Here is a 14,178-nt window from a genome sequence, read left to right as displayed (position 1 = left end):
TGGACTTGAGGACTATCTTCTGGCTAGGAAGCAAACAAACTACACTGAAGCGCCTAAGAAACTGGTACAGGCAAGCGTATTCAAATACAGAGGTATGTAAACAGGCAAAATACAGAGTCGGAAACGTCCATATAAGACAACAAGTGTCTGGCGCAGTTGTTAGATTGGTTACTGCTGCTATATTGGCGGGTTATCAAGATTTAAGCGAGTTTGAGCGTGGTATTATAGTCGGTGCACGAGCAACGGCATATAGCAACTCCGAGGTAGCGATGAAGTGGGGATTTTCACGTACAACTATTTCACGAGTGTACGATGAATATCAGGAATCCGATAAAACATGAAATCTCCGACATCGCTGCGAGCTAGTGTGTTGAATGACGCTTCTACTACAGCTACAGTAATTTGAAGAGTGTAAAGGACACGCACAGCTATACATAAATTCGGAGACCAGCTTAAAATTTTAGGCTCGTGCATCTTGTTCAAGAGTTCTAATGGTTCCAGTGTACTATATTCCAAGTTTGAAGAATGAATTTTTTCAGGTATTTATTTTGTTCTTCTAAATCGGTAGTGACATCGTTATGGCATTCATTGATAAATAATTTGCATACCTCAGCGACCTGATCGTCAGTAATCTTTGAGTGTTTCCGTAAAACCCAAATGTTTCATTTAAAATCTTCGTTATTTCACATCGAATTTTCACATTAGACACTAGAGTATCAATAATGATATAAAACACGTTTATCTTAAATAAATGTCTTGTATTCACATTTGTCGCCTCATTCCTGGTTTCATTATGAAATTATTTCGTCCTTTTAATGCATACCTCCTGAAAATCGGGATCATTATTAATTACACTGGGAACAGGGAGGATGACGTCACCAATCTACGAGAAGATATTTGAAATCATTTAACAAATCCTCGATGTTTCTTACCTCAACGTCAATGGTAGTATTTCGAGCTTGTAGTAATTTGCTCCTGTAGTCAGTTGTTACCAACAACTTTAGCTAAATTGCTGTCATGATTAAACAGTTGAATGATCTTACACAATCCAATACACCCTGTATCACACAAAGTGTATGCGCTAGCAAATTTAACTTACTGAGAGTTTCAGCAGCAGTTGCAATGTTATCCTGGTGGGATCGCAGCGCCAATCCAAGCACTCCAACGATTATTATACATGGAATATAAGTAGCATACTCTTTCAGAATTTCCCATCGTTATGGACTGCTACTGAACAGGTTCTAAAGAAGTTGAGTCACTCCGAAAAATGTATCTGCATCATGAAAACTCTCAACTAGCTGCAGGTCTCCAAATAAGGCTGTTACAAGCACAGAGAAAATTTTGCTCACTGAAGAAAATATGTCGACCGCCTTTGTAAGACCTTCTAATATTACTTCCGTTACCATAACTTTGTTCGCGTCATTCACTAATAGAGACTGAGCGTTTCACAAGTGTTAATCGAATTAAATGTGCAGCAGCAACTATCGTTTCTTGATTACAGTCTAAAAATTCCAGAAACTGTTCATTTATTTCATATTTATCAATTTCCTTCTTGAACCAAATACAACGCAGGATGAATGTTATTTGTTCATTATGATTTCAATATGGAGTTGCCTCAACAATAGTTCAACGCATTTTCTCTCGACTCAAAGATGGCATCTCTGACATGATGGGCAAAACTAAAAATAAATGCATTCTGAGTATTACGTGACAGATAATACATTTGTAAACGCTTTCCAGCTTCTTGTCTGTCTCTGACATTCCTAATATACTCGTATTTTGCAAAGAGGTAGATGATAGACCCCCAAGAGTTCTAATAGTCCGAGGAAATTTCTATCATTTGGATTAATTTTCTGAAGGCCAAGCTTCTTTGACCAGTAAATAACGTCACACCAAGTACGAGTAACATGAGAGTACCCATGTAAGTTCGCTATCCTACAGACGAACAAAAGAAGATGATTACCGGTACCTCCTTTCTTCCGGGCATCAGCGTGGCCGATGTGCATCTTTCATGTCATTTCATTTCTTGACTTTCACGATTCTTCCAGGAGAACTATATACAAATAGAAATGCTTTATATTGTGTTGACTGAATGAAAAATATTCTCTGGTACTCGTTTTTCGTGTAAAATCACCTTGTGATGAAATCAGAAGTGTTACATCTTCGAATGCTGTAGGCTAAAATACGAAATTGTGACTACCTTTCGCAGCTGTTAACGTGTGTGTACATTTGATGAGGAAACGTTTTGGTAAGATTTCCAACAACATTTACAAAAAGCGCATTTTCAATTGTATCACACGGTGGTTTTAGTGCACGGTGTCTAAGAAAAATGTAGTGAATTCAAGACAAAACATCAGTTAGAATTGTGTGCAGTTCTCCTGTATGACTCAAGAAACTGAAGTAATGAACTGGAAAAGAAGAGCTAGACTGGTTATGCTGGTGCTGGGGTAATGTTCTTTGCTATATTGTATGGTGCAACAGCACACCTACATTTGCCAGCTTACTACCCAGGGGGATCCGCACCATTGAGAGACCTGCCCCCCCCCCCCTCACCCGCCCTATGAGGCTTGGACGCCAAGGATTTTGAATCGTGTACCACTGCCCCGCCCCCTCTCCTCCCCCCCCCCCCCCTTTCTCCTCACGTCGGGCCTGATCGTCTGCACAAACGGTATTAGGATTTATTTATTTTAATGGCAAGAAATACGTGCAAGAGGGTACTCCTTTTCCTCTGATAGGTACATACATATAATTTATTGTTCAAATATTGTATATTGTAAACAATAACTGCAATCAATTATTAAAAAAATTATATTAACTATTCTAGCACGTTAAAATTGTTGTAGTAATCTGAGTTACAGTGCGTAATGTTAATCATATTTAGTACTGCAATTTTCCTATCACACGCACCATTCAGACTGGCACGAAAACAAAATTTGTTTTGCACTTGGAAGTCGCATACTTAAGTCCAGATTCTCTTAAAGTCTGCCAATTGGATTCGCAATAAAATTTTGAAGGCTTTCAAAGTCATTGAATAAGTCACCTCTGCTTGACGTTTTACTTAAAGTACCGTATATTTAAATTATTCTCTTGCAGTTTTCAAAATACCGAATGGCGTTGAATATGGAAAATGGAAGAGAATAAGCAGCGAACACTTGATGTTGTGTGAAATGGTTTAAATGGTTTAAATGGCTGTGAGCACTATGGGACTTAACATGTTAGGTCATCAGTCCCCTAGAACTTAGAACTAGTTAAACCTAACTAACCTAAGGACATCACACACATCCATGCCCGAGGCAGGATTCGAACCTGCGACCGTAGCGGTCGCGCGGTTCCAGACTGAAGCGCCTAGAACCGCTTGGCCACAACGGCCGGCTGTGTGAAATGGGGATCTCGGTTTGAATGCTGCTGTAAAGCAGAATTGTGTTGTCAAAGCAACTTTCAAACATCTTCTGGTTGGAAAATTTGGTTTACTGTGGAGGGTAAAAATGTATCGGCAACTTCTCTTCTGAAATGGAGCAAGAGATATGTCAACATGTGATTCAACTAGACGAGTGCAAGTTTGACACCACGCCTAAGGAATTACGAATGGCAGTATTCGAATTTGCCGAAAGAAACGATGTACTGCACAGATTGAACCGCGAGAAAAAGATTGCCGGCAGGAAGTATTACTACATTTTTTACGAAGAGGCTCGTGCCACTAGTTTCAGCAAAGAGACAGTTGCAAAGTTTTTCGACGTTCTCACGAAGACAGTCGATCAGCATCAGATATTTTTTATGTTACTGAAACTGGGCTTTCCACAGTACAGAAAAAGGCAAGGAAAGTGACTGTTAAGTATGGGAAACGACAGGTGGGTCCACCTCGAGCCGTGAGCGTGGTGCTACAACAACTGCTGTTTGCTGCGTCAGTGCTGCTGAATAACACGTACCACCGATGCTGATCTTCAAGCGTGCTCGTGGTAAAGATGAGATGGATGGAGCACCTCCTGGAACGTTTTCAATCCAGATAGCGAATACTTAAGCAAAGAATTATTTGAGAAATATTTGGAAGATTTTATTGATAATGTAAAACCTTTGAAGGAGCATAAAGTTATTCTTCTCCTTGGTAGTAATACGACACATACAAAAGACCCGGAAGCACTGTATCTAGCTCCTGACAATGGAGTGATATTGCTTTCTCTTCCTGTGCACACCCCGCATAGGCTGCAGCCTTTACATGGCGCTTTGCGTACGTGGTCGGCAGATTGCTGAAGACAGATAAAAGCTGGACTGCTAGAACAGCTGCAGTCTCATCCGAAATGTTCTGCTGTACTTTTTGAAGAGGGTTGTCGACTTGAGGCCCCCCACACGAAGTAATCGCACACTGACAGATAAGGTGACCTGAGTGGCCACCTAGGTTCAAAAATGGTTCAAATGGCCCTGAGCACTATGGGACTTAACTGCTGTGGTCATCAGAACTTAGAATTACTTAAACCTAACTAACCTAAGGACATCACACACATCCATGCCCGACGCAGGATTCGAACCTGCGACCGTAGCGGTCGCGCGGTTCCAGACTGTAGCGCCTAGAACCGCTCGGCCACTCCGGCCGGCTGGCCACCTAGGGCTGCGACCATATTGATCTCTGCTAACAACTCTGTCAAGCGTGAAGACTGTGTGAAAGTGCTCCAAGGTTCGGTCGGCTGTATGGGCAATTGCTCCATCCTGTTGGAAACAACTGTGGGTCTGCTAGGTTAATGCATACATTCACGTCCAGTCGTATCCATTCGTCCGGGCCACTTTTATTTGCCCTACCCTGAACGTATTCGAAGTAGAAAAATGGCTACGAGCACATCCAGGACTTAATTTCATAATAACGTCAGTTTAGAATTGTACTGCACTTCAACATTGATTTAATTTAGTTCTTCTTATATTCCGAATCAACATTCTTCATTCATATTAAAATTAATTTCCACTTAATAATCCTTTTACCTATTTTCTTAATTACATTGTGTGGCCATACTAAAATCCACTCAGCCGTCGTATACTCGAATAAGAGGGGTTTAAAAGAGAAATTTCGGATATACATCTAATGGTCATATATGGAATTCAGTTGGTCCGTTGATGGTAACGGGTAGCCATGAATCGACATTACTGAAAAAAATTCAGCATTTATTCCTGATGGTGTTAAAGATTATTTCAGAATTAATCGTTATACATTGCAATGCATGTCACCTAAATAAATCTAACAGAAAGTTTCACAAAGTTAGAGTTCCTTTAATTCGAAACAAAAGTTAACTGATCAATTGATAGCAACATCACCCTAAAAGCTTCTGCACGTAATCTTCACTCCTTTGCTAGCGGAACTGTAGCGTCAGCAAAACAAACGATTTTTATTTCTTCATTCCCCATTCTATAACCACTAACAGTCAGTACCTTCTTTGTAACCTCATCCACGACTGTATTACAAAGTAGCGGGCTCAAAGAGCCTAATACAATTATTTACTGCAATGCAGCTATTTAACCTGGAAGTAATTTTCGCCTGGATGTAACTGTTGGAATAAATATCTTAAGTTGTTTTTATTAAGTTGGCAAGAATCCCCCAGATTGTAGTGCAGGTTTACCATATCTGTTGATTGAGTCCTATGGGTCCTATGGAATGACTTCTGTAAATCAATAAAACAAAGATAAGCTGGTCTGTTATATTCAACGAACTTTTCTACATCCCCTCTAAGAATGAATAGTGCATATGTGCATGATCTACTGGACGTAAAACCTACGGCTCCTCTGCAAAGGTTGCAGTGTTTATTTTATTTTGTATTATTTTTGTTATGAGTTTAAGAACTGAACGTAGTAGATTTATCACTTTTGCTAGTGGATGATTCTTTTTGTACATGAGAACGGTATCTCTGATCTCTCTTCGTTTTCTGGTAAGCTTTTACCTTTTCACAAGTCTGTTCAACATGTTTTTGTCTCATTACGAGTTCTTCTGTAATCTTCATATATAACCTGATGAAGATTACAGAAGAACTTGTAATCAGACAAAATAACTATATATATATATATATATATATATATATATATATATATATATATAGCCCAAGTCCGTCGGAATGCACAATGGTCATGAATGGATGCAGGTGATCAGTCAGGATGCTTACGGACGTGTCACCCCTCAGACTCGTATCTAGACGTATCAGGGGTCCCATATCACTCCAACTGCACACGCCCCACACCATTACAGAGCCTTCACCAGCTTGCACAGTCCCCTGCTGACATGCATGAGATTATCTCCATATCCGTACACGTCCATCCGCTCGATACAATTTAAAGCGAGACTCGTCCGACCAGCCAACATGTTTCCAGTCATCAACAGTCCGATGTCATTGTTGACGGGCCCAAGCGAGGCGAAAGGTTTTGTGTCGTGCAGTTATTAAGGTTATACGAGTGGGCCTTCGGCTCCGAAAGCCCATATCGATGATGTTTCATTAAATGGTTCACACGCTGACGCTTGTTTGATGGCACAGCATTGACACCTGCAGCAGTTTGCGGAAGGGTTGCACTTCTGTCACGTTGAACGATTCTCTTCAGTCGCCCTTGGTCTCGTTCGTGCAGTATTTACCAATGAATGCCATAACGATGTCATCAAGGATTTAGAAGAACAAACTAAATACCTGAAAACAATTCATTCTTCAAACTTTGAATATATTGCACTGAAACTATTAGAACACTTGAACAAGATACAACTGAATATAATTAGGTAAGGCAAGTAAACTATGATGCTGTGATTTAAATATTTCCTGAATGGGAGGCTCGCAAAGCGCCGTTGACAGTGTTATTTGAAATCAGGTTATATGCTACCCACTGCTCCACTCATGGCAGTTTACGTGCGAATGCGCTAATTTCTATTTACTGAAGTATGTGGACGCGCCAAGGAACGAGTGCGGACAGAACACAACATCGCGGCGTTAGTGGAACCAAACATTTCGCCAATGTATAAATCAGCCTTTTGTTTTAAAGTGAAGTGAAAATAAGTTAAACCAATTTAAAAAAGTGAAATTAAATGGAGCGTACATGCATTTTAAAATAATTCTTTATTGAATAGCATCCGAAGCCGACGTTTGAAAGTTTTCAGTCTTATCAGTTTCCTCCGTTGCAGTGTAGTTCATGATTGATCTATCATCTAATTCCTTACCTGTGGTGGTCTTGGGCTCCTGATAACTGTCATAGTCATTGCTTTTTAAACCACTTTATTATTATTTTTTCAGTCTCTTACTCCATGAAATCATCATAACGTTAGTATTTTTTCCCTTTATATTTAACCTTTGGTCTCTAATTCACGATTCGTCGGATTGATGTGTTAGTTCTTTCAAAGCCGCAGTGGGAAACAAGAAACATAGTATAAAACATTTTTTCTATGTTAGAAACAGTTTTGATTGTAATAGAGCATTTTACAAGGTGTGTCATAATAACTCCCACTAGTTTCCTGAAATAATAGAGGGCATGAAATTGAACATTTTTCTTAATAAAGCAGTGTTCAGTAACGTGTCGTTTTAAACATACACTGGTATGAAGGAAGCTGTATATCGTAATGAAGGTGCTGGGAGGACTTCATTTCAAAACGAGTATGAAATTTAGAGCACGATCTTAGCAAGGGCACATCGTACTGTTGTACTAGCAATGCTGTTGAAATGGAAAGGTTATCTGTAGTGCTGTTGCTGATACCAACGCAGGCCTGTTACAACTTAACGTGAAGTTATCAACAAATTAAAGCGGTATCCAGTATATAGTCTTTTTTGTACATTCTAATTTATTCTAAGGTTTTACTAACGTCAGGTCTGCAACTGCGTCTTTGTGATCCAAAAATTTAATCAAATATTACTACACTCCACGCAAATCAATTAATTTGGCATTATGTTTTCATCTATGAAATTAATGACGATGGAACATCAACTATAACAACATGATGACAGAGGACAGTAAGTAGTAGGCAGTTTAAAGCTATTTTCTGAATTCATGTCAGTTACAGTATTGACACAATTTAAACGCAGCAAAATTCGGAGTAATAATTCCTTATTATTATGAAAACATCCATCACAACGTTGGCAGGAATTACTGCTTGTTCTGTACAAAAGATCTGAGTTGAGGTTTACAGTATATTTAAATACCTTTTGTGGACACATGAAGGAGAACTGTAGTTCTGAATTACGTACTCCTCTCCCGCACTCCCCTCGACGATTTTAAATACACCTCTGTCTCCCTCACAACCCACGCTCCCTCTCTTAACCCAATGGGCTCGCCCTTCAGCCTGAGAACTCCCGCTGCAGATGAAATACGATTCGCCACAATATCCCCAACGAAGTGAAAAGAACCGTTCCTTTCTCTTTCCTACAGAACGCGCTAACACAACGGTGAAATACCGGACTCAAAACTAGGACAGCACTGCTCAACGACGCAATTAACAACATCGTTCATCCAGTCAAAATAGAGCAGCTGAAAAAAGGTTGGTGTTTGTTACGTGCAAAACGTCTTTAACAGGTACTGGGGATATTGAGCGGGCTCGTACTTCCAGAGGAGCATAGTTCGAGTACCTGTCTGGTGATCCTTAGCTTAACCCTCTGCTCACCAGAAAATGTGTATCACGAAACCTACCAGTCGGGTCTCTCAAGTCGGTGTTGTTTAAATTGACGTAAATCGACACTGTTTTGACTACTTGTGATCTAATCCACCTCTGAGGTATAAAAGCACTCCATCTTCAGGCCACGAGTGGCCTACCGGGAACATCCGACCGCCTTGTCATCCTCAGTGGAGGATACGGATAGGAGGGGCATGGGGTCAGCGCACCGCTCTCCCACTCGTTATGATGGTATTCTTGACCGAAGCCGCGCACGCATCTCGTGATCGTGCGGTAGCGTTCTCGCTTCCCACGCCCAGGTTCCCGGGTTCGATTCCCGGCGGGGTCAGGGATTTTCTCTGCCTCGTGATGGCTGGGTGTTGTGTGCTGTCCTTAGGTTAGTTAGGTTTAAGTAGTTCTAAGTTCTAGGGGACTGATGACCATAGATGTTAAGTCCCATAGTGCTCAGAGCCATTTGAACCATTTTTGAACCGAAGCCGCTACTATTCGGTCGAGTAGCTCCTCAATTGGCATCATGAAGCTGAGTGTACCCCGAAAAATGGCAACAGCGCATGGTGGCCTGGATGGTCACCCATCCAAGTGCCGACCACGCCTGACAGCGCTTAACTTCGGTGATCTCAAGGGAACCGGTGTATCCGCCGCGGCAAGGCCGCTGCCTCTGAAGTATAAATACTTTGAAAATAATTTTATTTATTTTATGTTTACATTTTGAAAAACACAATTTCTATACCTTTAATAATGGGTTTTTAAGGATATGTAGTTGATTCTCAATTTACCCGAAGCGGTTTTATAATATAATTCTTATTCCAGATTCTCGCAGTGATCCGTGCATACAGATTTGGTGCACTTACAACATATAACTGGACATTTTTACGTGTCTTCCCTACACAATATGCGAATCTTCTCCTTTTTTTAGTCGGAGGTTTCACTGCCCTACCTGGATCAGGTGCTACTAATGAATTCATTGATTTCCTTCCCCTCCTAGTTGCTTGCTCAAATTCATAAAGTCTTACGTCTCATTTTCTGGAAATTCTTAGGAATCAGTTAAAAAGTCTACTTCGCTCCAGGTCTCAGAGTCCAACATATCAGTATCTTATCTGGCTTCGGCTTCTGTGGCAGGATGGGTTGACGTTTCTCCACAGACATTCAGACACGTCATCGGAAGTGTCCTCAACAAAGCTGAAACCGTCATAAAATCGAAGAGCACACACACCCCTTATTAATATCCACTCACAGCTGTCCGAGTACTTCGGATTCTGTAGTGTAAGAGTTGTAGATGGATACATGTCAGCAACATTTGAAATTAAAAATCCTAAATTATTCCGTGCAATAATAATGATGCGACTATGATTATCACTGCGCTTACGTTTGTTTCTGCGAAAATACCTTTAGAACACTGAATATGGAATCAGCAAAAATACAACAACAATAAAGCAGAATAATGCAATAGTCCTCGGACACTGCTGCGGAAGTAGTTCAGCATAGACTGTTGCAACGCTCTTTTACTTAAATTCAGTGAGACCATACACCAGATAAATATCGCCCAACACTTTATCAGTAAACCAATGCCTACTGTCGTTGTATCACAATTATCACAAATCTAACACTGCCAAAAAAGAAACCCGAGACAGAACGGAGGTTACTGAATGCAAGCTTCAGGGTGAATCCTTCCCGTTGTCAACAGCAGGTACCGTAAGTGAATAGAACAAGTTTGTTTCCAGATAAGACATACAGCGTATACCGTCGACGTTCCCACTGTCATGAGGATATTTTCAGTGCAGTATAGATACAAAGATAAATGGGGTTAAGAAGTCAAACGAAAGGCAATTAATCTGTAACTAGCTACCGGAAACCACTGGAACGGATATGAAAATACCTATACAATATTTCCGAACAACCTGCCAAGTTTTGTTGATGGAATTCAGATTTTCCCTGTATAAGCTAATTTCATAGAAACCAGTGTGGGTTATTCGGTGTAGGTCACGCCAGATGCATAATAGCGTAATCATCGACGGCGTTCACAATAAAATTCGTAGTTTAGTTTGCGTATTACGCAAGGTACGCAAAAGGATAGGCCTGTCTACGACCGGTTCACTATAGTCTGAGGAGAAAATCGGGAATGAGAAAGAGTGGGGTTGGAAATCTGCCGTGTCTACATCAAAGGAATGATCCCGGCATTTATCTTAATGGACAAAGATAATGAGAAATTGTCTATGATAATGAAGACAAGGAAGAGAGAGATATTGTGAAGAGAAACAGTAGCGGGAATGAATGAATGAGATAGCAGCAGTAAGAGATAGCAGGAGCGAGACAGAGACAGTAAGGGGAGACAGTAGTAGTAGGACAGTGGCTGTGTTACAGTGACAGTTAGAGAGACACAAAGACATACTAATACCGTGTTGGGCTGAAAGAGGGTGAGAGAGTCGACAACTGGGAGTGAATGGGTGTGAGAGAGTTACAGCGATGGTCTAGTGGGTATGAGCGGGTTACATTTAGGTGAGCTTGTGTGAGTGAGAGCAGAGTTGTATGGTATAAAAAAAAAGGATTTGTGTGGATGTCACAGGAAGGTAGACTGAGCCATCTGATACCCCACTCTTCAGTCAGAGTCTTTCAAATACGAGCGTGTTAGTAGGGGGACAACCTACGTGTCAGGACACATTGCATGTTGCCAAATTTATTCAAGATGGCGGCGATGACGTCATCCAAGATGGCAGCATGTAGACTTGGCAACAGCACATGACGTCATCCAAGATGGCGGCTTTTGGCGGGAGAATAATCCAATTGTGCTACCTCCACTAACCTAATCTCCAGACAAAATGGCGGGAAGTTTGAATTTTGGCGCGAAAATAGTCCAATTGTGCAACGTCCACTAACCTAACCTCAAGAAAAAATTTTGGGAAGTTTGAATTCCAACAGGATAATGCGTGCAAAGACCATACTTGTCTTTATTATTATTATTGATTATCATTCATTAACATTCATTATCATTCATTATCATTAATTATCATTTATTAACATTCATTATCTTTCATTGTCATTCATTATCATTCATTGTCATTCATTATCATTCATTATCATTTATTATTATTTATTATTATTGACCTACCTCCACTAGATAATTCTCTCCAAATTCAAATTCCAACATGATAATGGCTGCAAAACCTTACTTTTGTTTATTATTCATTATCATTCATTATCATTTATTAACATTCATTATCATTCATTGTCATTAATTATCATCCATTATCATTTATTATCATTCATTATCATCCATTATCATTACCTATCATTCATTGTCATTCATTATCATTCATTATAATTCATTATCATACATTATCATTTATTATTATTTATTATTATTGACCTACCTCCACTAGAAAATTCCCTCCAAATTCAAATTCCAACATGATAATGGCTGCAAAACCTTACTTTTGTTTATTATTCATTATCATTCATTATCATTTATTAACATTCATTATCATTCATTGTCATTCATTATCATTAATTATCATTTATTATCATTCATTATCATTTATTAACATTCATTATAATTCATTATCATTTATTATCATTCTTTATCATTTATTATTATAGGCCTACCTCCACTAGAAAATTGCGCCAAATTCAAATTCCAACACGATATTCTCTCGAAAACTGTACTTCTGTGTATTATTATCATTTATTGTTTATTCAAGATGTCCGATTTTCTCTGTGAAAAAGCCATTCTCCTTACATCCATAACAAAAATCTATCACAAGTTCAAATCCCCAACACCATAATTGATCACATGTACGGGCTTTCTCCGTCACTTATCTTTTTTTTTTTTCACTGGTAGCCTATCATAATCGCGTCAAATAAAAAACTGCACTTATAATAACGTAATTCATGTCCTTTGATTTTGCAGGTGGGAAGGGACTGAAGACTATATTTCAAGCAGTACGGTCATCACTTGTTCTCCAACACAGTCAGCACACACATCTTTGATATCGCAGTGCAGTCACCACGACGTCCGCGCACCAACTGAATTAGTTCAAATCCTCGCCACCCCCTGGCCAGCACACGGAGACTCTGCCTACGCCTCTCACGTGAGGCGGCCGGCCACTAGCGCGGGGGGCGAGTCCAGCGATCGCTCCCACGTCGTAAACATGTTTTCGCTGGACACGTTGGAACTTGTCGAGTTTGACGTCACAGCGGCCCCTTGTCCGCTCACCACATGCATTCGTCGCCTCCACACGTTTCCCGCCAAAATTGACTCCCTCGGAGCTGAATCACACAACGGTCGGCCGTTTCCCTGCAACATTTCTGGCGCCACGTTCAAACCTGTCGATGCCAACCTCACACAGCCGTTCGCCACGTGTCCCTGTGCGAGTGTGAATGCAGTGCTACACTTTTGGCGGCAAAGTTTGCTCAACAGTGGAATCCGCCAAGACTATATAAGAGCATGTTTGGACCGCACTAGAACGCCCGCTAATTTGGTCGCTGTCGCGCGCCCGTGATAACTGTACAATCGCTGCGCCACCGCTCCGCTTACGTCACACACCCTAAATACACGCGACGGACAAAGCCTTCTGTAAATACCTGGAAAATGACTCTTTATTTCAGACATTACGTCATGCAGGTGTATTCCAACTGACTTCTCCATGCTCACACAGCGAAACTCTAGGACGCAGCTGACATACGCACGGCCGGCAGAGCCCGCTCCCTGGCCGGCTGACGTCGGGCGGTTTACGGTGCCCGCCCAGCCCCCACGGCCAGGTAGACAGCGGCGCCGCACCCGCTAGCACTTAACACCGGATACGATGTTTCCTGTCGATCGCGTGCCTTGCAAAGGATACGTTTGGCGCCAGAGTTTGACCGACAGTGGAATCCACCATGACCATATAACAGCGCGTTTGCTCGTCGCGAGAACGCTCGCTAATTCGCTCTCACCACCCCGCTATATTAAATAATTCCATTTACAATTTCATATACATATTCAAACGTGTTCAACTCCCTCATATCAACTACTTTTCGAGGACCAGAACGCCACCTCCGTCTCCTCCTAGGAACCAGCGCCAAGTTTGAAATCTGCCAGTAAACAAAGCTCACTTGCGCTTCGCCGGCCTCGGTGGCCGAGCGGTTCTAGGCGCTTCAGTCCGGAACCGCGCGACTGCAACGGTCGCAGGTTCGAATCCTGCCTCGGGTATGGATGTGTGTGATGTCCTTAGGTTAGTTAAGTTTAAATAGTTCTAAGTTCTAGGGGACTGATGACCTGCGATGTTAAGTCCCATAGTGCTCAGAGCCATTTTTGAACTTGCGCTTCCGCCACCAACCTAAGGAAATTGCTTCAAACTAAGCCACCAGCACTCAACCTCTTCCTACATTTTTCTGGTAAACGGAATGTTTTTTCTACCGAGTTCGAAACTTCCTTGACGTCACAACGCGCGATCGACTACGTGGCTCTGTCAGACAAAGAACGCTCTCACTAAGTTAACTGATCACCTGATTCTCATTATTCAGCCCACATGCTTCGATTATCTAATCCAGGATCTTGGCGAAACACACATCCGTTCACATGAGCCATCGCG

The 14,178-nt window shown here is 41.2% G+C and overlaps 1 pseudogene; it reads right to left on the bottom strand.

Annotated features, from left to right (window-relative positions):
* Nucleotides 1-9,150: 9,150 nt before the first annotated feature.
* LOC126475670 (5S ribosomal RNA) lies at nt 9,151-9,268 on the bottom strand (annotated as a pseudogene).
* Nucleotides 9,269-14,178: the final 4,910 nt, after the last annotated feature.

The sequence above is a fragment of the Schistocerca serialis genome, chromosome 4 (genome assembly GCF_023864345.2).
Source record: "Schistocerca serialis cubense isolate TAMUIC-IGC-003099 chromosome 4, iqSchSeri2.2, whole genome shotgun sequence".
NCBI classification, from domain to species: domain Eukaryota; kingdom Metazoa; phylum Arthropoda; class Insecta; order Orthoptera; family Acrididae; genus Schistocerca; species Schistocerca serialis.
The sequence above is the reverse complement of the archived record's forward strand: the minus strand, read 5'-3'. Positions and strand labels throughout refer to the sequence as shown.